Here is a 22,356-nt window from a genome sequence, read left to right as displayed (position 1 = left end):
GTATGCGATTATTTTTTTTAAATATTTTTAAATCGTGAAAGGTGGTTCTTAAAGAAACATTTACTTTGTTTACGGATGGCTTTCTTTTTGGAAGGACAGCTAAGAAGGAAAGATGCGGACGGAAATGAGCAAAGAGGCACCAAACAGTAATATGGGGGGGTAGGTGGATGGGGGAAAATGTTGTGCGTGTGTTATTTGTAAGCTAGTGGCAGTGTTTCTCATGCTCCTTCATTACAGCAGTGGTGCTGTTTCTTGGGGAGGAGGGATGGCCTTAGCTGATGTCGTTTTCAGATAAATAGTACTTTTGCTAAAAGTATGTACTGTGTACTACATTGTTAATGGCTGACTACGAATAAGTGTTGGAGCTGTGCAAGGGAAATGTTGAAGGTGGATGTTCCTAGATCAGTAAAAAATTTATTTCCACACTGTCCACAAGGCATACATCTTATTGTTAAGTGTGTACGGATTCTCTGACACGTCACCGTGCTGTGCGCCAGAATATGGTCATGTGGTATTCTCCGCAAGGTGTGCAATGAAGTCAGATGTTACTTTACATTATGGTTACGTGCCACTACTAGAAACCGATGAACTTTAGTAAAAAACTTTGTTAACAGGACGTTATGGTTAAGTTGCGCTACTAAAAACCTATCAAATTCAGTAAAAAAAAAATTATTAAAGGGACGTTATGGTTAAGTTGCACAACTAAAAACCTATGAAATTCACTAAAAAAGCATTGTTAACAGACGTTACGGTTCGAAGTAAAACCGAAAAACCCTTGAAATTCGCCAGTTATGGTAAGCTAAGCAACCATAACTCGCGCCACCACCGTGCACTGATAAGACTAACACCCAGGACATCAAAGAAGACATCACAAATGTCATTGATGACATCACTGATGACATCACATGTGCATTTACTTCTCATGAAAAGTCTGTACAAGGGATTCTTATTATAATGTTGACAAAAAAGCTTCAAAGGATCATTGGAATAAATATCATGAGCCAATTAGTGCATTAAGCAATGCATTGATACAAATAGCATTCTATTATGAAGTTCTATTCAGTATACTGAGCTACTCATGTAGAAGCATAGGCATTGTGTGCAGTATACATGATGGAGGTGCAATATTCATCATTTTGCCATGTTGAATACTAAAATGATAACTGCTTTCTTATTAGAGTTTTGCGTACTGCGAAACATGTAATAAGTAGCTAATAAAACCCACTTACTACATAATTGCATTATTACAGAAAAAACACATAGAGACAACAACACATACAAATATGAGTATATACAGGGAAAGTGAACTCAGCAAAAAAGCAGCAGTAGTACCAGAATGCGTTCATAACGTGACTGATTATCTGTATGCAGAGAAATGATTGCTCTGTTTTAAAGCTGCTACTTCCCCTATGTATATGTATCACATGATGTGACTGGACCCTAAGGAAAGTACTGTGAGTACAATGTATACAAATATGAGCATATACAGAGAAAGTACAGTAATACAAAAACAACAGAACTATCAGAAAGTGCTGATAACCCTACCGATTATCTTCATGCACAGAAAGGATTGCTGTCTTTCGAGTCTGTGTCTTCTCCTATGTATATGTTTCATATGATGTGACTGAACCCTAAGGGTATTACTGTAAGAACATACTGGAAGGATAAGTGTACAAATATAGTACCTTTTCAATGTTTAGTTCCTGACTGTTACAGAAGAAAACCATGTAACCTAGATATGTCAGTAAAGGAAAAAAGGGGAGCCAGACATGTGATGTCATCAGTGATGTCATCAATGACATTTGTGATGTCATCTTTGATATCCTGGGTGTTAGTCTTAGCAGTGCACGGTGGTGGCGCGAGTTATGGTTGCTTAGCTTACCATAAATGGCGAATTTCAAAGGTTTTTCGGTTTTACTTTGATCCATAACATCCCGTTAACAAGGTTTTTTTTGTGAATTTCATAGGTTTTTAGCAGCACAACTTAACCATAACGTCCCTTTAATAACTTTTTTTTACTGAATATATATATATATGAACATATCCATATGGATTTGCAACAGAAATTCTTCACTTTTCTCCAAATAAAGCACACAATTTGTTCCCTGCAATTATTACCTATTGTTAGCAATATTTCTTTCTTCTACAATGTGGACAATGTGGACAATTATGTCATTCAGTTCCGATGGCCCCGCTGCATTCAGCACCGAGGCTGGTTTGTGATGGAAAAATGCAGTTGTACTCTAAAATATTATTGAATCTAGAAAGCAATTGATCCTGTTATTATCTGTGGCCGAGGCAGCACAGACAAGCATTGTAATATGCCTTGGCGGCTTGGAGCAACCTAAAGTATGATTGCATTTGTTACCAAATGTATTTTTTCACAATAGTTTTATTGAGATGCCAAGGCAGGAAGCTGCGCAGAACTGGCACAGGTATTGCATTTTGCTAACAGCATCAGATAGCCTTTTTCATATTTGTCTGTAGAACATTTATAAAACCTTTCCAGGCTCAATACCAACTGACATGCCTGATCCTCTGCAAATTGTGTGCTCAACTTTCTCTGTTCCCAAAAATATAATCCTATTTACTGTTCAGCGACCTTGCAAAAAAGGAATTCAGAGGTGCTGCCTCAAAGCATTAGACATGTCACGTGCGTTTAAAAGTCCATTACCTTCAGAATGTAGCCCTGAGCGGCTGAGCCGAGCCCAATAAATGTCAGGGAACAACTCATAAGGCATGGCATCCTTACCTACTTTTAGCAATGAGAGAAACTGGGAGGCTGAACGACCACTCCCCAAAAACATTTTGCCCTGGGAGTCTCAAATACACTCGTGTTTTATTTAAGTAGAGTTGTGCTTTTCTAGAAAGGCTTGTGCCGAACAGAATTCAGTAACAGTCATCTCTCTGTGCTGCATGTTATGTGCACCTGGGGCATGGGGTTCTCTCGCCACAGTCACTGCAAAGTCTGGATATAGTTTTCAAATTGTTGTAAGTTTGGCCCAGTGACTCCTCACTGATGTTTGCTGTAGAAGCCTCGCTGAGTCAGGCCTCAGATCTTCCATGTTAACAGGCTCAAACCTTACCACTGAAGAGGGGAAGTTTCATGCCACCTTCAGGGCAAGGGGGGAATTAAAGTGAGCTCCTTCCCAACTTGCTACATAGCAACCCCCAGGATGGATCAGTGGAGGGAGTGAATCCCTCTACAGACCTGATGCCAGAGCAGCGGAGGGCCTGCAGGGCTTTGCTGCAGCACTATGCCTCTCAGTTTTCGCTGACACCAGGCCTCGCACATGGTGCAGGCATGATATAGACACTGGTGACAGTGTACCTATTAAGAGCAGATGCTTGCTACCGGATGTCAGACACAGTAAAGAACCACATCCAGGCAGAGGTTGCCAAGATGTTGGACTGGTGTGTTATTGAACCCTCAATCAGGCCATGGTCCAACCCAGTGGTCTTTGTTCCCGAGGACAGTTCCTAGGTAGGTACCAACGTTTGGAGGTTCTGTGTGGACTACAGAGGGGTCAGTGCAGTCAACAAGATTGATGCTCATCCATTGCCCTGGGATGATGAGCCTGGGCACAAGATAGGTGCTGCCATGTCTGTGAGCACCTTTGACCTCACATCAGGCTACTGGCAAAAAGCCCCGACTGACCAGGCCAAAGAGAAAATGGCTTTCTCAGCCCCTGATGGGCTCTACCCATTTACGGTCATGCCTTTCGGGTTGAAGAATGCATGCCCCTGCCACCATCCAACGGTTGGTCAATCATGCTCTCAATGGGTGGGAGGCCTTCTGTGTGGTCTGGGTGACATTGCTGAGTATTTGACACATTTGGACCAAGTGTTGCAGGCCAAGAAAAGGGCCAACCTCACTATCAAGGGCACCAAGTGCCAGCTAGCCCAGGGGAAGGTCACCTACCTTGGCCATGATGTGGGAGGGGGTCAAATCCAACCTCCCCTAGCAAGGTTGCAAGGTACAAGCTGTACAAGACTGAGATACACCCACTACTCAAACCCAGGTGAGAGCTTTTTTGGGCCTCACTGGGTACTACAGAAACTTCATGGCAGACCATGGCACCATAGCTTCCGCTCTGACAGCTCTGACATCACCTAAGCAGCTTAGGAAGGTTCATTGGACTGAAGACTGTAAGAGGGCCTTTAATGTCCTGAAGGAACGTCTGTGTAGGGTACCTGTGTTGTGTGCCCCTGACTACAGTAGACCCTTTATTGTACACACTGATGCCAATGATGCAGGAATTGGAGCTGTCCTGTCCCAGTTGAATGACAAGGGGAGATAGAATCCCATAATCTTCATCAGTAGGCAACTCAAAGGTAGAGAATGTAGATGGGCCACTGTTAAATAGGAATGCTTTAGCATAGTTTGGAGTCAGAGGTGTTTTAGACCTTACCTTACTGGGCCAGCCTTCAAGATCCAAACTGCCCATAAGCCCTTAAAGTGGCTTATGCGGATGAATGGTGAAAACCCCAAACTGCTTAGGTGGTCCATTAGCCTGCAAGGGCTAAACTTCACCATTGAGCATAGTCCAGGGAAGAGTCATGATAATGCAGATGGCCTTTCCAGATGGTATGTTAACCATCTGGATGAGTGTGACAATCTTGTGGGAGATTAGTCCACCCAAACCTCAATCTGGGGGTGGCGAATGTGATGCTGGATATGCTTTGGAGGGACAGGTCCCCCGTGCTTGTCCCACTACTTCCCTGTTTGTTTTTCTGCATGTGTTCTGCACAGGAGTCCAGTTTGAAGCCCTGGCACTGCAGCTCTTTATCTTTATTTCTTGGTGAATAATACCCATGGGATACCCGTATGGCACCCATGGGTAAGGGTACCCCCTTGTACTCCTAGTATGAGCTTTTGGGCACCTGTGTTTTGCCCCACAGAGCAGGGTATGGGCTGGTGGAAGCTTCATGCTGATTTGTAGTGGCTCTGGGTCTCGCCCATTTTGGGAGACACAGGTCCTGACATAGAAATCGATGGATTCCTGAACAGAAGGACGATATATCGCTCTGTGGTTGCCTTTCCCAGAGACTGCTTGTTTTGGGTACACCTTAGGGGTGGGACCTGAATGAATGGAATGAGGAGTCAAATCACAATCTGTGTTGTGGGTTTCTGGTTTTGGCTGTGTGTCACAATGCTGGTGGTCTGCCTGTGGCAGCCCTCTCTGAAACTGGAGTGAATGCAGTATGTGCTCTGAAAGGCTGGGAGATGTCCCTAATACACATTCACTGTTTTGATTGACTGATTTTGGCTGAATCGCCTAAATGCCTGTGAGCCTGTTTGGGTGATTCATGATGAATGCAGTAGTGTGTGATAGGCTGACTGAGCCTAGCTCAGCCTGAGTGAATGGGGGGATTTGTGTATATCAGAAAACCCCTCACCTACCTCTGTGTCAGAAGCTTGGAGTTTTCCTGGAGGCATATCCTAAATCCAGCTGGAGGAAGAGGTCTGCTGCTGCAACTCTTCATCAAATCCAAAGGCTGCTGTCTTGATTCATGCACTGATTAATAGAGGACCTGGACAGGTGACCTCATCCCGTAGCTATGAGGGGACATTGTGCAACTGCTGTTCTTCACCTGAAGTGTCCTGGAAGCCAGTCCTGTATGCCTGCGGTCCTGCAGAGGTATGCTCGTGAGTCGTGAAGAAGAGTGTCTGGACATCTTGAGCCCAAGACGTTCACCAGCATCGTCCAGGGTCCGGAGGCTGTCTGTGACCGTTAGAAAGCCATACTGCAGTGCGTTGCCCAGAAGAGGGGGTACCATGGCATAGTACTTCTCAATGCCCAGAGCTTGCCAAGTTCGAACCAACTGAAGAAATCCTCAAGTGGCACTGCAACCTCGACATCTATCCACTTTTTCTTTGCTGAAGACGTCCAGAGTAAAGCTAAGAAACTCGACCACTTCGCCTTCCAAGGCACCTAGGTACTATGAAGATGGATAGGAGCTTCCTACCTCTGGGTCCATCCAGGTGTCTCAGATACGTCTTGGACCCAGCTCCCCTGTTGCTTCCCAGGTACTTTAAGGTGGTGTGACCTGTAAAGAGAAAAGCAGACAATTAATGAACATATAAGGATTGGAAATTAATATAAAAGCAAAGTATAACTTACCTTTTATTGCAGGTTGCCCAGGTGGGGGGGGATATTCACACACAATTGCATTTTACCACAAAATTATTCTGCCAGTGTTCTAAAGTAAATTACCTGTATTTCTACATTTGTGATTTGAAGTTACAGCAGTGCTTGGTAATTTTGGTGCATTTTATTACAACTACCAATTGGTGCATTATTGCTAAAGCTAAGAATAACTGTGGTACCACATAGTACTGTACATATTGTGTTAACTGTTGAAGTAGAGTTGCCTGAATACAAAACAAGGCACATTTATGTGTATATATTCATCTAAACCTAATTTTATCTCATAAAAGAACTGTGTTGGCACATGATATAATGTGTGTGTGGACTTTTCATTATCGGGGCTTGAGTCTCATCCTTGGTTGCTCTTCTATTGCTACCCTGAGCCCTGGCTGGGGTGCCTCTATACCTCTACCCTAACCATATAGTGGGTAGTACCACAGACACCCCCTCCAGTCTTTACAGGGAGCTAATAAGGATGTGGCCTGCCCCGTTATTTGTATGTTGCGCACACAAAGAGCATTGTATAACCCCATAAATGCACAATAATCAGCTCCCATTAACTCTTCAATAGGTGTACTCGACGCTACCCAGTGCAAGAGTGTTGGTGCCAAATAGTTTTGGAGCCATTGCTCACAGAATTCCCCTGTTGGAGCTACAGTGTCTGGAAATAAGTGGCACGGGGTGGATGATGTACTTGATCATTGATTCTAGAATCTCTATAGATAATACCTATGCATATTAGCTACCGTGAATAGTTTACCATAAACCTACCTCATATGAGCCATTCCTTCTGTATGGTAACATATGGTTGGGCTAGGGCTCCAGTTTATGAAAGATTAGACCACGGGGCAGAATCTGCTCCTCCCCCTTAAATGACGCTGTGGCACTGAAGAACATGCAGTACAATCCACCTTGAAACAAAACAATGATTATTGTGAATATAGACCTGGGTTTCAAGCACCATGTAACATCCTAGGCCTGTATTTTAGGGCTTGTAGAAAGATGTTCTGCCTCAGTGCATTTTTGCCTCTGCTGGTGCAAGGTTTTGTTATGCGGGACTTGGACTGTTGTGCCCTTAGGTAGTGGGCAGCATAGTGATTCATCAAGCAGACCCCTCGAGCCATTCTTCTGACTGCATGACTGTGCTTGGCATGTTTGCTGTGGCTCTCAATGTAAATTATGATCAAGGTCCTCAAGCGTGACCATGTTGGGGCTCAGCCCCCTGCAGCTCCAATGGCTGAGTATTTCATAAAGGAATTTGGAGGTCTTGTTCACTTATATTTTCATGTGCCTCCACCTCTTCCATATCTGCAGGGCTCTCCGTATGACATCTCCTCGCTTATCAATGGAGTTGTCAGGAGCTGAGAAACATGCTCAGAAAAAGGTTGCAATTTTGGAAAGACAATGTGTTGGCAGAGATTGTAATGCAGCGAAAGGCTGTCCGTTGTTGCGGGTGGAGGATAACTGAACCCTAGGTCCTCTACTATATAGAGCCCACCTTAGTGGAGGTGGACTAAGAATATCTTTACCGACTTGGGTCAATTGTTTCTTAGCAGCTTTTGGCTCAGGTTTCTGCTTTGGTTTATGATTGGGCCTTTCCCTTGGAGATTGACATACTGAATCTGATGGTGGCATTTCCTTTCTAATCATATCATACACGAGTTTTGATACCTTGTATTGCACTCCGAAAATATTCTTCTGACTGGTACAATGCATTAGCTTTCAATGGGGCTCATTATGGGGTTACTGTTGTTACCGGATTGGCAAACTACAAGGTCTGCTCGTGGGTGGTCTGACCTGGCGGGTGGACTGGCACCCGTGAGCAGACCATGTTGGATGCACCAGCACCATTCATGAATGGTGCCGGTGCATCCGACCTCCCCATTCCCATTGAGCCCTATGGGGATCGAATGGGAATGGGGAGCATTTTTTTACGGCACCCAGGAATGGGCAATTACCAAGTCCGGTGGGGCTGTAGTGCCCCGGTAATTGCCCATTACCGGGCACCAGAATCATAATGAGACCCAATGTCTGTCAGACTTCTTCACCAGATGGTAGTCACAGAGCAGAATTAGTAACAAAAAGCAAGGTGAGCATTTATTTCACACAGCAGACAGCGAACCCTTACTTCCAACTCGATTGGAATGTGGGAATGATATGCTTGGAATGCAGAACACTGTATCTGCAGAGCAATCCATTGGAATGTGGGCATGATATGCATGGGATGCAGGCCACTGTATCTGCAGAGCATTACATCTGGAGCCACCAAAAACGCATACAGCCTTTTCTCGCAGAGTTGGGAATGTCATTTTAAGAAGGCACAATTTACTCACACAACACTCTTGCACATCCTTTTTTATTTTTACTTAGATGCAGTGTGCTATATTAACAAATATATCATGTTATTTCAATAGTATTCATTGTGTATGACCTAATGATAGATCAAACACACTACTTCATAAGGTACAGACCATCCTGTGAATTAATTTCCATATATACTAAATGGAAAAATAACTAGGTTACGACCGCAAGGACCAGATTGCCGGGCTGCTCTGGAAGTCCGGATGGGCGTCAACTTGAAATTCGTCTCCAGTTGGGTCTATAAGGTTATTCCTGTTAAAAGCAACACGTGAGATAGACACCCTAATCAAGGCTATCCCAGACTTCATGAGATGTATACTTATGCAAAACAACTGTTGCTTCAATGGAAGACGTTACCTGCAAAAGACTAGAGTGGTCTTTGGCATAAAAATATCAGTTATGCATGCTAATCTTTTCAGAAACCTTCTGCATTCCATGTATAGTGTAATGTCTTTAAACTAGTCATCTCTACTAGTAATGGACTACTTGCCTAAATTCTGATGATTAGACATATGATACCTATTGCCCTTTTAGTTCTTCTTTGTTTGTTCTCAGACTACGGTCGCTTTGAGCCATAACAATGGAAGTGTTGCTTTACAAATATCAAGTAACATAGTTGACCCACAAAGAAATCAACCAGTTCTATGTTGCAACAGTGTCATTATTGTTGTAATGCTGCTATTGTGCATGACAAGTGCATTGTGGCCTGCACCTGAAAATGCAGCATTACAACACTTTACAGTGGGGTCGGCATTACATGTCACTGGTTGTAACGTTGCAGAAGGAGGAGACTAGCATGGGGTTTGCTACAGACTAGTATCAGTCAAGAAAATAAAGAGAAAACCTAACTTTCCCTAACTCTAAGAGGAGTTTCCCTGCCTCAACTAAAAAACAAAGGGTTCTATCAGAATGTCTGTGTAAATCAATAGTCCACCGTCCTCTGTCGAAACCTGTGCTTCTGTCCCTTACACTTATAACTAAACTAGAGATAAAGTAGATCTTCATAGTCCAGAAGAATGACTCTCTTCTTCTGAACTGGTGATAGAAGTCCACTACTATGCTTTGACTTCTTAGCGGAATTACTCCCTTCCCTGGGATTCAACTGTCCTCCAACGCAAAAAGGCAAAGTTCAAGCACTTTTTGTTGGCAGACCCACTTCCTATCTTTTAACACTCTGTATCAGAAAGTCTTTATAACTTTGGTTAGCAGGTGAATGACTCTCTTCTCCTGGTATCTTTTCACTTGGTTGCACAATCCAACATCATCAGGGGGAATGACTCACTTCCCCTGGCCTCTTTTTCACTTTGGTTTCACAGTTTAACACCACCAGGGGAGAATGACTCCCTTCCTCTGGTCTACGTGTCATTTAGCTTCAAACACACAGTTCTCACATGTTAGAAGTGTCCACAACCCCAGCTTCTCATCTTCTTCGATTGCACTCACTTGGCATCCCTCTCTACCTTGTACTGCTACGAGGAAGATGACTTGTGTTACTTTCTGATTTCGGGTCCCAGACCATGGTTTCTGTCTCTCTTCTGTTTAACCCACTTTGTTCACTCTTCTGTCAAGTATGACCATGAGGAAGATACCTTGCTTCTTTATTTGGGTACTAAACCCCGGCTTCTCTCACACTTCGGTTCAGTTCACTTTGCGTACTCTCTTGCCAAGTACTGCCAAGAGGAAGATGACTCATAAAATGATTCTGATATGGGTCCCAGACCCCTCTCAGGTCATCAATGGTTTTCCCTTGTCCACCATCTCTCTCAGTCTTCACATTTGGGTCCCAGACCCTTCTCTTGTGGTCAGTGGTTTTCGTTAGACCACTGGGTAGAGGAAGTGTTCCTCAGATGCAAGACCCTCTTGCTGCCTGCCTCACGTCCCTACTAGGCCTCCCGAACTTCCCCATACATGTCACTGGAATTGGGAAGCTCTCCGGTTCTTCCTTGGATCGGGGGTTGCGATGGCAGCACTGGCGTTCCTTCTCCCTCGGTCCATCGGCTGCTTGAGTCTGCACTCGGCTTCCCTGCTTCACAGTCTCAACACTGTCACCAGATTATCCGGTCCACCTGATCATGATCGCGCCACTGCATTGTTTGTCAGGACGGGAGAGGAGGTTGCTTCTAGCCCAACCTCCTCTGGACTGCCCCACTCAACATCCTCTGGACTTCTGCCAGTCCGCTTGGGTCTTCTCTGGATGCGAATCGAAACTGCTGGGTTCATCGTGGGCTGAAGACAAGTAGTCCCTTTTCTGTTTCACTTTTATGAAACAGGCTCCACCCTGGTGCAATGTCAATAACTGTAGTTGTCATGCCAGTTCTTATACTTTCTACAGGCCACCTCGTCCCAGTACTTGGGTCAGGCAAACCTTCAGGGTTCTCAAAGATCTTCTTAGTCCCAGTACATTTGGTTATGTTATTCTTACACATGTTACAGAAGTAGAAGTGCCTACTCTTTATATAAGATGTTTTGATGGGAGTGGGGTTTAAGGAGGGAAGGGTGTACGGGGCATGGGTGGATGGCAGCTATTCTGCGTTCTTCCGAAATGTTCTCCCTTGTCCCTAGAGGGGGAGTCTCTCCCCATCAGATCCTCCTGCTGTGCATCACCTAGAAGGAAACTATAGGGTAGAGGCATCACCACCCTGGTCTCAGAGGAATGGGCTCCCCTTGGGGAGAAGAGAAAACATCTAGGGATTCGTCACATATCCTTCCACTTCTGAGGATAGCTTTGCCTTCTAAAGTGGACGACGGGCCTCTGGCGTTTCCACCGAAGAAGATTGAGTCAGGGTTGGGTTGTTCTCTTTTTGTTCCCTCAGTTCTATTTGGGCAATTTGGGATATCCATTTGTCAAATTGTGGGACAGTGTTACCTAGGATTAATTGGGTAGGAAGGTCAGGAATTACTGTCACTGTGATCCATGCATCCTTCCTCAAGATGTTTATCGGTATTGTTGCTTGGGGATATGGATGCAGTTGACTTCCTTTTTTTTCTACCCTCATCCAAAGGCAGGGAAGTATTTCCTATTTTATGGCACATCCGTTCAGTAATTGTGCCCATCATTATTTTCCTTGAAGTATGTCGGGGACTTTGTACATGGTTTTGTTCCCTGCGACCAGAAAGGTGCTAGAGTTTACCTACCTTTGTTTGTCTTCCTTTAGCGAGAGACTTCCCCAGATTTTCTTCCCAATTAAATAAATTAAATTCGTTCTTGCAGGTCTGGGAATAGAGAATACTAGTTTAGGGTACTTTTGTACTCGGTTCCGTAGTGCCACTATCCTGCTTGGGTTCTTGCAATGATGGTAAGGTGAGATCCTCCTGCTGTGCACCACCCCCAAAGGGACTTTCATGTAGCGGCCTCACCACCCTGGCATCATGGCAAGGGGCTCCCCCTCAGGGAGAAGGGACGACATCTAGGGATTCGTCACAAGGTGCTTTGATGAAATATATTATCTCACCATTCCTAAATGTCTGCTCTTGTACTTTTGAAGGAACCAGTCAAGTGCAAGTGTACAGAAGTTTACACTGACAATAGTTGTATTAGGAGTGTTACAGCAGTACAGACATATCCAAAATATAATGACCATCAAAATGGTTCAGGTGCACAATGTGCTCCTCCAGCATCTGCATAAATGAGCCCTGCTCTACATAGTCATTTCTTTGAAGAGTGTTTCAAAGAAACATTCTTTTTGCTCATTTATTCAATTGGTTTTCTGATTATCACATGGTTTGGCAGTGTCTGCTTAACTTTTTTTATCACATACTAGCAAAAAGTACCCGTTCAGAGACAGATAAGACAGCACTCTCATCAATTGTTGAAATCAGTGATCCTGTAGGTCACTGTTACGAGTCGCTTATCGGTTGATGTGCTTCACACTGTGAAGTAAACTGCACTGAGAATAGACATGTGTGGCTGGCTGACAAACCCCAGAGCAGATGTTTGGGGGCGGGGGGTGAGAGTTTGTGTGCCACTGCATACTGTGACGTTCTGTGCTCTCTCCCCACCTGTCACCTTATCCTGGCATGGTGCAGTTCATTGAAGTGCATTGTGGTGTAAATATCTTGGAAACCATGTATCCTAGGGCCTGGACCACGACTTTTGTTCCTCGAGTTGGGACCGGTCCTTCTACGAACACAGTGATGGTTTGCCGATTCGAGGCAACCGCCTCATGTGTGTAGGTGCTGATATCCAGGGAAAGGGGTGAGGTGTTCATATGGCATGTAGCCAGGAATGTCCGGAGGGACGTAACAGGTAACTATGCAAAAAAGTGGTGCAGATTGGTGAAACGGTGTGGAATTGTATAAGGAGCAACGCTTCACCAAGACACAAACCCACCCACAAATGTTGACTTTTGCTGAAATCGGGGGAAGGGGTGGGGTGTCCAAATGGCATGTAGCCAGTAATGTCCAGAAGATCCTAACAGGTAACGATGTAAAATGTGCTGCAGATTGGTGAAAAAGTGTGAAATTGTATTAGGAACAACGCTTTGCCACAAACCCACAAACACATTTTGGCTTTTACTGAAATCCAGGCAAAGGGGTGGGGTGTCCAAATGTCATGCAGTCAGTATTGTCCGGCGATTCCTAACAGGCAACTATGCAGAATGTGCTGCAGATTTGTGATACAATGTGGAATTGTATAAGGAACACACTTATATATATATATGAGTTGCATAGATGAGGCTGCTGTAGCCTCTGCGCTGACTGACATCTTGCAAGTTATAGTGTACTTTTAACTTTACCAACAGTCCACACAGCTTTCCAGTTTAATAAAAGTAATATTCATACGCTAACCCACAAGGCGACATAACATCTGATACATTTCACAACTAGAGAAAAGTTAGGTGTACTGTACGCCTAACAATCTCACCTCTACACATCTTTCAATGACAAAGTAGAAGACATAGTTCTGAAATGAATCTCTCCAAAACAAAATATCACAAAGCAGCAAATAAAGTACTTATAAGTGAGTAAAGATAAACATATTTTGACAAGTTTATTATTATATTTGTATTGAATTCAGTACAATACAACAACGTGTGAGGTATAAAATAGAATGGACACCTATTTCCAAAAGCATAAGTGATGATGAAAATAGGCAATAAACGCGTATCGTCCGAACCAAAATAAGGGGTATCCTGATATTGATCTCACTTCACCATGTCATTTACTGTACAATCCCCTACTGTTCGACTGCAACTGCTGGAAAAAACATAAATCTTTCATCTGCCATGGGTAGTGTTCTTAATACAATATTGACGGATCTTAGGTGATATACAAAAGAAAACAAATGCATGAAAGCAGATGTCACTCATTAATTAGGAGATTCCCATTAAGACAAATCGTATAATTAACATCTTTGCAATATAAAACAACAAGTGCTGTAACACAATACAATTGAACGGTTGCTCTCCCACAGTTCATGTTCATGCTTCTTTAGAGATGTAATAAGATTTAAAGACTGGTAACTAGGTACGATCCTATGTGATATACAACATTAAATCACCCAACTCAGGCATCCACTCATGTAATGGCTGTGTTGTTGATCTGTCCCAATGTCTGAGAATCCATCTTTTAGCTACAATTAGAGTTGCCACTTCCCATCTGTATCAACGCTTGCCTTGGATCTCAGCATCTGACAAGTTGTGCAGTATATTGCATTTGCTGTGTCTGATATGATATGATATGATAGTTTATTTATAAAGCGCCTATACACAATATGTTTCAAAGTGCTTCACGGTAAGGGAGGGAACAAGGGAAAATACAATGACAAGCCATGAACAACAAGAATGTGAAATTAACTATCATACTCAGCCCGACGACATTTCAGATAGTGCAAGAGCTAAAACACAGACAGGAAGGAAATGGGAAACAGACAGGCGACTACCGTACTAGGCCTGACAGCATTTCTGGTAGAGCCGGAGATTAACAAGAGGTGAGGGAGGGAGAGGAGCAAAGCATGCAACTATAGTACTAGGCTTGACAACATTTCTAGTAGACCTGGAGATTAACAAGAGGTGAGGGAGTGGGAGGAATGAGGAATGGAGAGGAGCAAAACATGCGACTATCATACTAGGCCTGACAACATTTCAGATAGTGCTGGGAGGGGAACAAGTAAAGAGAGGGCGGGAGGAGACATTTGTTGCTATCAAACTAGGGCCTGGGACAATTCTAATAGAGTAAGTCTGGAGAGTATTCCCTCAGTATATTCATGATTCTTGCATTCTCTTCAGACGAGTGGGTGCTTATGCAAGGACAGGACCACCATATATGAATAATAGGTGCATCATTCCTTTACATCTCCAACAAACTTCAAGTTCGGCATTTCCAATTTTAAGCAGTACATAGGGTGCCCAATGCCAGCAATGGTGTATTTTACAGTCACGTAGGTCTACTTTAAAGTTAACCAAAATATGTTTCCACTGTTCATCAGTAAAGGTGCAGTGACCTAAGAAGAATAGACAAGATAGCCATCATATGTTTCCTGCAAGAATAGATTGTAGCAAGCAGTCACTGTGCTGACTTTGCTGTAACACATGTAAAGTTTCAGTTCTTTAATGCTTCCGCCAGGCAGCTTTTCAATTGTATATATCTTCAGATATAATGCGGAGAAAGCCCATACTTTCGGGAGAAATCGTGCCGGGATAATATATTTGTGCAACTCTTCCACACATCCAGTGGCGGTTGGTAACTTTTTTCAATAGGGGGCCTACAAATATCCCTCTAATTAGCTTCAACAGAGGCGTGTAGTGAAGCAGCACCAAACCATCAAGCTAGCTTCAGGCGCGTGGGGTCTTGGGGCGGGGGGGGGGTTGCCCCATGAAAACAATTTAAATAATGGGTCAACTCAAAATAGTGCATTTTCAGTTGATTTTCTGTGACAAATTGGGTAAAAGTTTGCACAATTTACAATCTGTTTTGTAGGGTAACATAAAAAGCAATCACAAAGAGGCCATGTTACCAACATTGCACGTGAGCATTTTACAAATTATTTTCAGGATGTAGGTGCCCACAATATATGCCAGTATTTTCACTGTCAGAATGCATTTGGGTTGGCATTGCCTATTTATGCCTGTACTGCAAATGTAAAACATCCCCATGATGGCTTAGCCCAATATGCCTAAGGCCAGCACTGCCAGTCACTGTAAGAATACAAGTTTCTTGGCTTTGCCCAATAATGCTAGTGCTGTAACTGTAATAACATTTTGTCTTTGCTTTATCACCCCATTATGAACACACTCATATTGGCTTTACCCATGATGCAGTAATAATACAAATGTAACAAAATATATCCACTCTGGCTGCGCCAGTATATGCAATTATCCCTGTGCCAGAACCTGCTTATATTTGATTTGCCCATAGTGCACTAATACCTGTGTAATGACAGGTAATAAAATGCATTCCATCACTACCAAAGCAAAAGAGGCTATAAAACAGATTGAACATTACAAGACCCGAAGACCATGATGTAGCAAAGCAGTGCCCTCACTGCCTAGCAGTACTGCTTACAATTTTACCAATTCCCAAAACCTGCTACTCACACACATGGCACTTTTACCCATGATTACTAGTCAAAGGGGTGTTCATGCATATTATTATGTTGTCAGAACCTTCACGTGCTTACTGTACCTCTGTGGTCACCCCAGGCAGGTCACAACGAGAGACAATTTTAGAGGCAAAATGTGTAAACAATCATACTGATTATGGCATGAACATCAACATGGCAAAGTTCAAAACATGTACAATCTAACAGTTAAAGGAGAAGTACATAATAAACAACTTTTGGAGTATATCCAGTAAAAGAACATAGAAATGTTACAGTTCAAACTGTAACTTTATTGTAGAGGTGTAAGCTGTGCAGGGGATGCAATGAGCAGTGCTTCACATCTGTGTAAATGTGCGAACATTCTTTGTTTTGTTATATACCTACTGACGCAGTCATTCATATACATGCAGCCACATATAAGCCGTGAGCTCTCCTCCTCGGTTGCTCGTCGTTAAAGGAGAGTTCAGGGACTTTTTTTTTATTGTCCCTACGGTTCGGCCATGTGTTTTTAAGCATAACTCGGTAGATCGTAGAAAACTTTCCTATGGACCTTACCCGACTTTTCGTCCATTAACGCACTCGAAATCAGCCGCCATTTTCTGATAATCCTATCATTTCCCCCCATCGCCCTGGCTAACCTGCTTTTGCGGCACTAAATCAAATCCCCCGCCCCTGAAACAGACTTTATCAAAACATTCATATTCCCCGCCTCTATCCGTGACGTAACTGTGCTGCGTAGGCAAACGCGCCCAGGCGTCTTCTACGCGACTCCACACAGAACCCGGAAATCAACACAGATCAGCTCACAACACAGCGCGCCACAATTCGGAATATGAAACTGTACTTTTAAATCAAACCGCAAGATTGTAAATTTGGTAAAGTACATTTATTTGACATCAAATGTTTAGAGAATATTCAGCGATTTTCATTTTTATTTGCTCACGTTCCAAAAAGTTCGTTTTGAGGCACGCGATGTTCCTTTGCTGTACACAGGGTCTTAGATCATCTCACAATACAGCGCCACAATTCGGAATATGAAACTGTGGTTTAAAAGCAAACTGCAAGATTGTACATTTGGCAAAGTACATTTATTGGACATCAAATTTTTAGAGAATATTCAGCGATTTGCATTTTTCTTTGCTCTCGATCCAAAATAGTTCGTCTTGAGGCAAGCGATGTTCGTGTGCAGTACACAGGGTGTTGGTTTACGATAAAATAAGCTCTTCGGTCGCACTGATAATCGCATGGCTGTTCCAACAACGAGGCACTAGGCCACCACAACGGTCTGTATGTTGCATCTAGCCGTTAGTACCGCGTAAGGGCATACTTGTACTTGGCTATCGTCCCACAAAATGGTCAGGGTGCTAACGTTGTTCACGCGGAGAAGCAATTGGCGATTATAGAAGCCATCCGCCGGTGTCTGGTACTCGTGACACAGACAATAATGGATGAAGTACCTGTTTGAAAAACATAAAAAATGAAATTAGTCTCACCATCAGATCTTTATTAAAATTATTCATTTTATATATTAGGTCGGGAAATTATTTCATAGCTAGGAAAGTGCAACTGGGTTTTATACGTCAAGGGGGGGCTGTAGGATACTGAGACAGTCCCCCAGTGCAGGGGTTGACAGGGAGTGCAGGTGGAGAGTGGAAGGGCCCAGGACCGAGATCGCAGACAGTGGACCAGTTGTAGCAGGGGAGAGGGAGAGAGAAAGCAGAAGCAAAGAGGAAGGTTTTGAGGTGCTTCCGTAAAAGGAGACGGTTCTAGTGCGCGGTAAGCTACTGTATAGTAATTAAATTGCGGTATAAACTCATCTAAAGAGTTACTTACATTATATTTGCATTTTCCATTGTGTCTGTGCGTAGGGCAGCCCCGAAATACCACTCCTTCTATGCCGACGTTATTTCTTCTAATGAACGAACATGAAATGGCTTTCGTTTCTGAAATTATATTCATTATCGTTTCTTACGTGGTCCCGGCCTGTCAAGGTCAAATAACAATAGAACCTTATACTGCGTCGTGGGCCATTCTGGCACCCGAGAAAAAATCAAAGCAGCTGACCTTCACTTTGAACGAGCACACATTCCTAGTTAGCTACATTCAGTGTAAGGCCATCTCACAGGACTTGAAATTTACACTCCATCTTTGCATTTTGTCTGCGTGCTTTGCAGCCCCACAGAACCATAAATACGGAGACATTCTATATTTTTTGAAAAATGATTTATATTACTGTTTGGTTTAATTTAATGCGCAAATGAACAAGGTTGGATAGACACATTGCATGTACACTGAGCAATCAATTTTATTTACACAATACATAGCTACACATATTCAATGGGCCTGCGACATGAGGAGACTCCAGAGCAAAGTCACAGGTGACACCCGGGTGGTTCGCACAACTGCACAGTGAAGGGAGGGGCAACGGTGGAGAGACACATTGCATGTACACTGAGCAATCACTTTTATTTACACATTACATAGATACACATATTCAATGGGCCTGCAACATGAGGAGACTCGAGAGAACAGACAATCAAATTACAATCATTTAAACCGTGATGTGTATTTCTCAATGAGCTCTTCTTTAGGTGGACATGGAACACAGGCAATGTTGGGTGGCAATGCAGTTGTCCCCTGCACAGGTTCGTTCACAACTCCATTTATGTGCCTATCTAGGACGTCAACAATAAGTCTTTCAATAAACTCATATTGCATATCCTCAAACACTGGTTTGATCACCCATTGTTTACTTCTTTTAGTGAAGGCCTTATTGTAGCGAAGCGTCCCTAAAGTTCCGGTCGTCCTACTTTGTTGACGGCCAACATTATGGTTATGTGTCAAGACCGCTAGAAGAGTCCGATTTATCATGCCCTCCATGCCAAAATGCAATCGTTTTGGCCTGTACTTTAGGCACATATTGTGGAACACCTCCAAATCTCCTGTGTGGCAGAATTCCGTGAGTCCCCTCAAAGCTTTTGTTATAGTTTTATCAAATACAATCTTTTCAATGGCTTTGTGAGTGGGTGATGAAGGAATCAACCACTTCTTCTTCCGTGCCTCCTCTGTGGACAAATGGCCATGTTCACAATTGTGGAAATGTTGGTTCGTGTTCCATCGGTGAACGTTTGTACAGTGTGGCATTACTGACCGCCATTTTTCCAGTAGGATTTCCAACGACCCTCCACATGTTTTTGAGCTCCACCAAAGATGGTTGCTGATTGACTTGGACCACTGTGAAATACCTTGCATATCTTTTTTTTTACCTGCAGCCGACAATTTTTTATTGATTGTTTTTGCAAGATGCCAAACGTCAAATTGGTGATTTATATTTTTGTACTGTTCTCTCATTGTCTTGGCAATTGAAACGTGTCTGTCCGTGGCTATCAGGTCGATCACCATTCCCCGCGATTGTAGTTCTTGCAATGATGCTACAAAGCCAACTTTCTCCATGGCCACTGAGGATGTACTTTGTGACACCTGCACGACCACCGAACTCACAATTTTCTTACTTTCCATGTCCTGAAAGTGGTAGGTGCAGTACTTGGCTGAAAATCCTGGGCTGTCGCACTGTCCATCACCGGCTAGCCTGAACCGTTTGCCCGCGAATGTACTATCAATAGACATTTTTTCCATTCTCCAAGCTTTGCTAATGGCTGGAAATAGATAATCGGTTTGGTATTTGTAGAACTGAGTTTTCGCAATGAAATGGATTCCCACAAACTGAAAGAAAGACTCTAATTTTTAAAAACTTGAACCACTAAAAAGTGCAGCCGCTGCACAAAGTAGATTGCCTGCTGGCAGTTGTCCCAGCATAGGTTGTGCAGACCATGAGAAAGGATGATATTTTGTACAGGTGGCATGTATTTTAAGGTTAGTGCCTCGAATTGCACGAGTCACATTAATCAATGGCTCCCCACATACTTCCCCACCAACCGAATGCCCACATTTCATCCGAATAATAATATCAATCAAACAACTATCGAATACAATGAATTTGGCCTCTTTCCTTATACTGTCACTCTGCATCCCAGCTGGTTCGGCCTGTAACGTTGAGGACATGTCACTCACATGAAAGGTAGAATCTCTGATATCGTCTTCCGCTATGTTCAGTGATATTGATGGTGTTTCATTGTCGTCCACTTCATTCTCTTCCATTGCAACATCTGTTCCTTCTCCGGCGATGGGTGAATAAAACAATTTCTTCAACTTTCTCGCGGTCTTAGTTTTCGCGGGTGTGGATTCTGTGAATTGATCTCCGACTGCATCCAAACTACCAGGAGGACATCCACTATCAATGGCTGGTGGTGGTATAGCTCCGTTGTCAATCACTTCATATTCTTCCCATTGGCACGATGCATCTCCAGTCTCAAGTCCCTGCCAAAAGGTTTGACAAGCAACATCTCTCGTTCGCTTCACTGTCTGTGTAGATCTAGTTCGTACACCCACTCGCAACTAGAGGACAGATTGGAAAAGGGATGTTCAGTTTAAACACAACTTACAGTATTGAACTATTAACAGTGAAAAACAACATAATATAGTGACCAGGACACTAACCTTCTTTTGCTTTCTTTTCTTTGAAACTTTCTTGCCTCGAACTTCAACATCCGGACGCTGTTGCTCCGACTCGTGTGTGCATGTCTCCACTTCATCTTGCGCTGCAACGACTATATTTTCCTGATAAGCACATCCATCACGCACTGACGCTCCATCGACTCCCTGAAACATAGAACTTTCATTAGTATGTATAATAATATCGAAAACACAAAATGTACTTGGGGACCAATACCCACGTACATCTCAATAGCAAAACACGAATGGACGCTTTGTGTAGAACATTCAAACGACAATTATTCATGCATTGTTGATCTAGTTAGATGGAACTGTCAAGATCCATACCTCGGGCTCCTCATAGACTTCCATTGATGATATTATTGAAGATGATGCTTCAGTGACTCCCTGAAACACAGTAATTGCATTAGTATGGTTTTCTATTTTGATAAAAAGAACAGAAACTTTGTGCAGGCGTGAACGGCTCATCTAAATAGACCTGCACAAACGATCAGTTGTCTAAAATAAATAATGGATATGTAAATATGATTCGATTTGCTCGATCGTTGGAAGTGTCACCACCCAGAGATCTGCATCAACTACTAGGGGTGATGTTCTTGTAGAAGAAGCTCCGTCATCTCCCTGAAACATAGTACTTGCGTTAATAAAGAAGGAAGTATAGCGGATGTAATCACGTCATATGATTTCGCTTGATCGAACTGTCAGTATCCATACCTCGAAATGCATAAGAACATCAAGGGACGATGTAACTGCGGTGCACACTTCTGCAAGCTGTTGCGCCGACCCGTAACTGCACGCTCCCCCTTCTTCTTGGACTAATGCTCCATCGACTCCCTGAAACATAGGACTTTCATAAGTAATGAACACAATATTGAAAAAAGAAGACACATAGGAGGGCGACGACAGAAGGACATAGCAATGGCTAAAAACGAAAGAAACATTGTGTGTAACAATCACGCTACAAGAATGCAAGATCTGATGATCTCCATCGATGGAACTGTCCTGAAACGTACCTCGAGCATCTGAGTGACATCAACGGTAGTCGTCAACACGTTGGACTCCTCAGCATCTCCCTGAAAGACAGTACTTGCATTATTTTGGATAACAATAATTATAACTGAAAACAAAGACTAGAGGACGAGTACAAAGGTGTACCATTAGGTAAAATAATTACACGATAAATTAAAACTATTGATTTACATGCCTAAAACAAGTCAGTGGCAGAATAGCCAAGTAAGATTACCCGATAGGCGCTTGAAGTGGCTGATGACTGCAATAACGACACGGATGGAGAATCTTCCGCCTTCATATTGAGTGGATACATAAATGGGGAAATTATTGTTAGCTAATGCTACACACTACCGCAGGGCCGAGAGATAAATACATAAACTTGACTCACCAGTGGAGGGATGTGGACGAATAGAGTGGGAATAGCGGTTGCGAGCAATTTTCGCCTCGCTCGCGGTGTGTTCTTCTTTATTAGCAATGATGTGGAGTACATGTCTGAGCTAAAGTGCCTGCTGCAGATGCGGTATCGATCACCCCTCTTGTCCGCAAAGACTTCTAGGACTCTACTTTCAAGCTCAGACGGTGGATATCCGCAATATCGGACCCATTCTCTTATCTGATCTATTGTCTTAGGGAAAACATGCATTATAATACCTTCAGATTTATTATGGGTCTTTGAAGGGCAACCGCCAATGGAACAGGCAGGCATTGTGGAAAGTTCTG

This window comes from Ambystoma mexicanum, chromosome 6p (genome assembly GCF_040938575.1).
Source record: "Ambystoma mexicanum isolate Mex_15411 chromosome 6p, UKY_AmexF1_1, whole genome shotgun sequence".
Classification (NCBI taxonomy): Eukaryota; Metazoa; Chordata; class Amphibia; order Caudata; family Ambystomatidae; genus Ambystoma; species Ambystoma mexicanum.
This window is presented reverse-complemented; position numbering follows the sequence as displayed.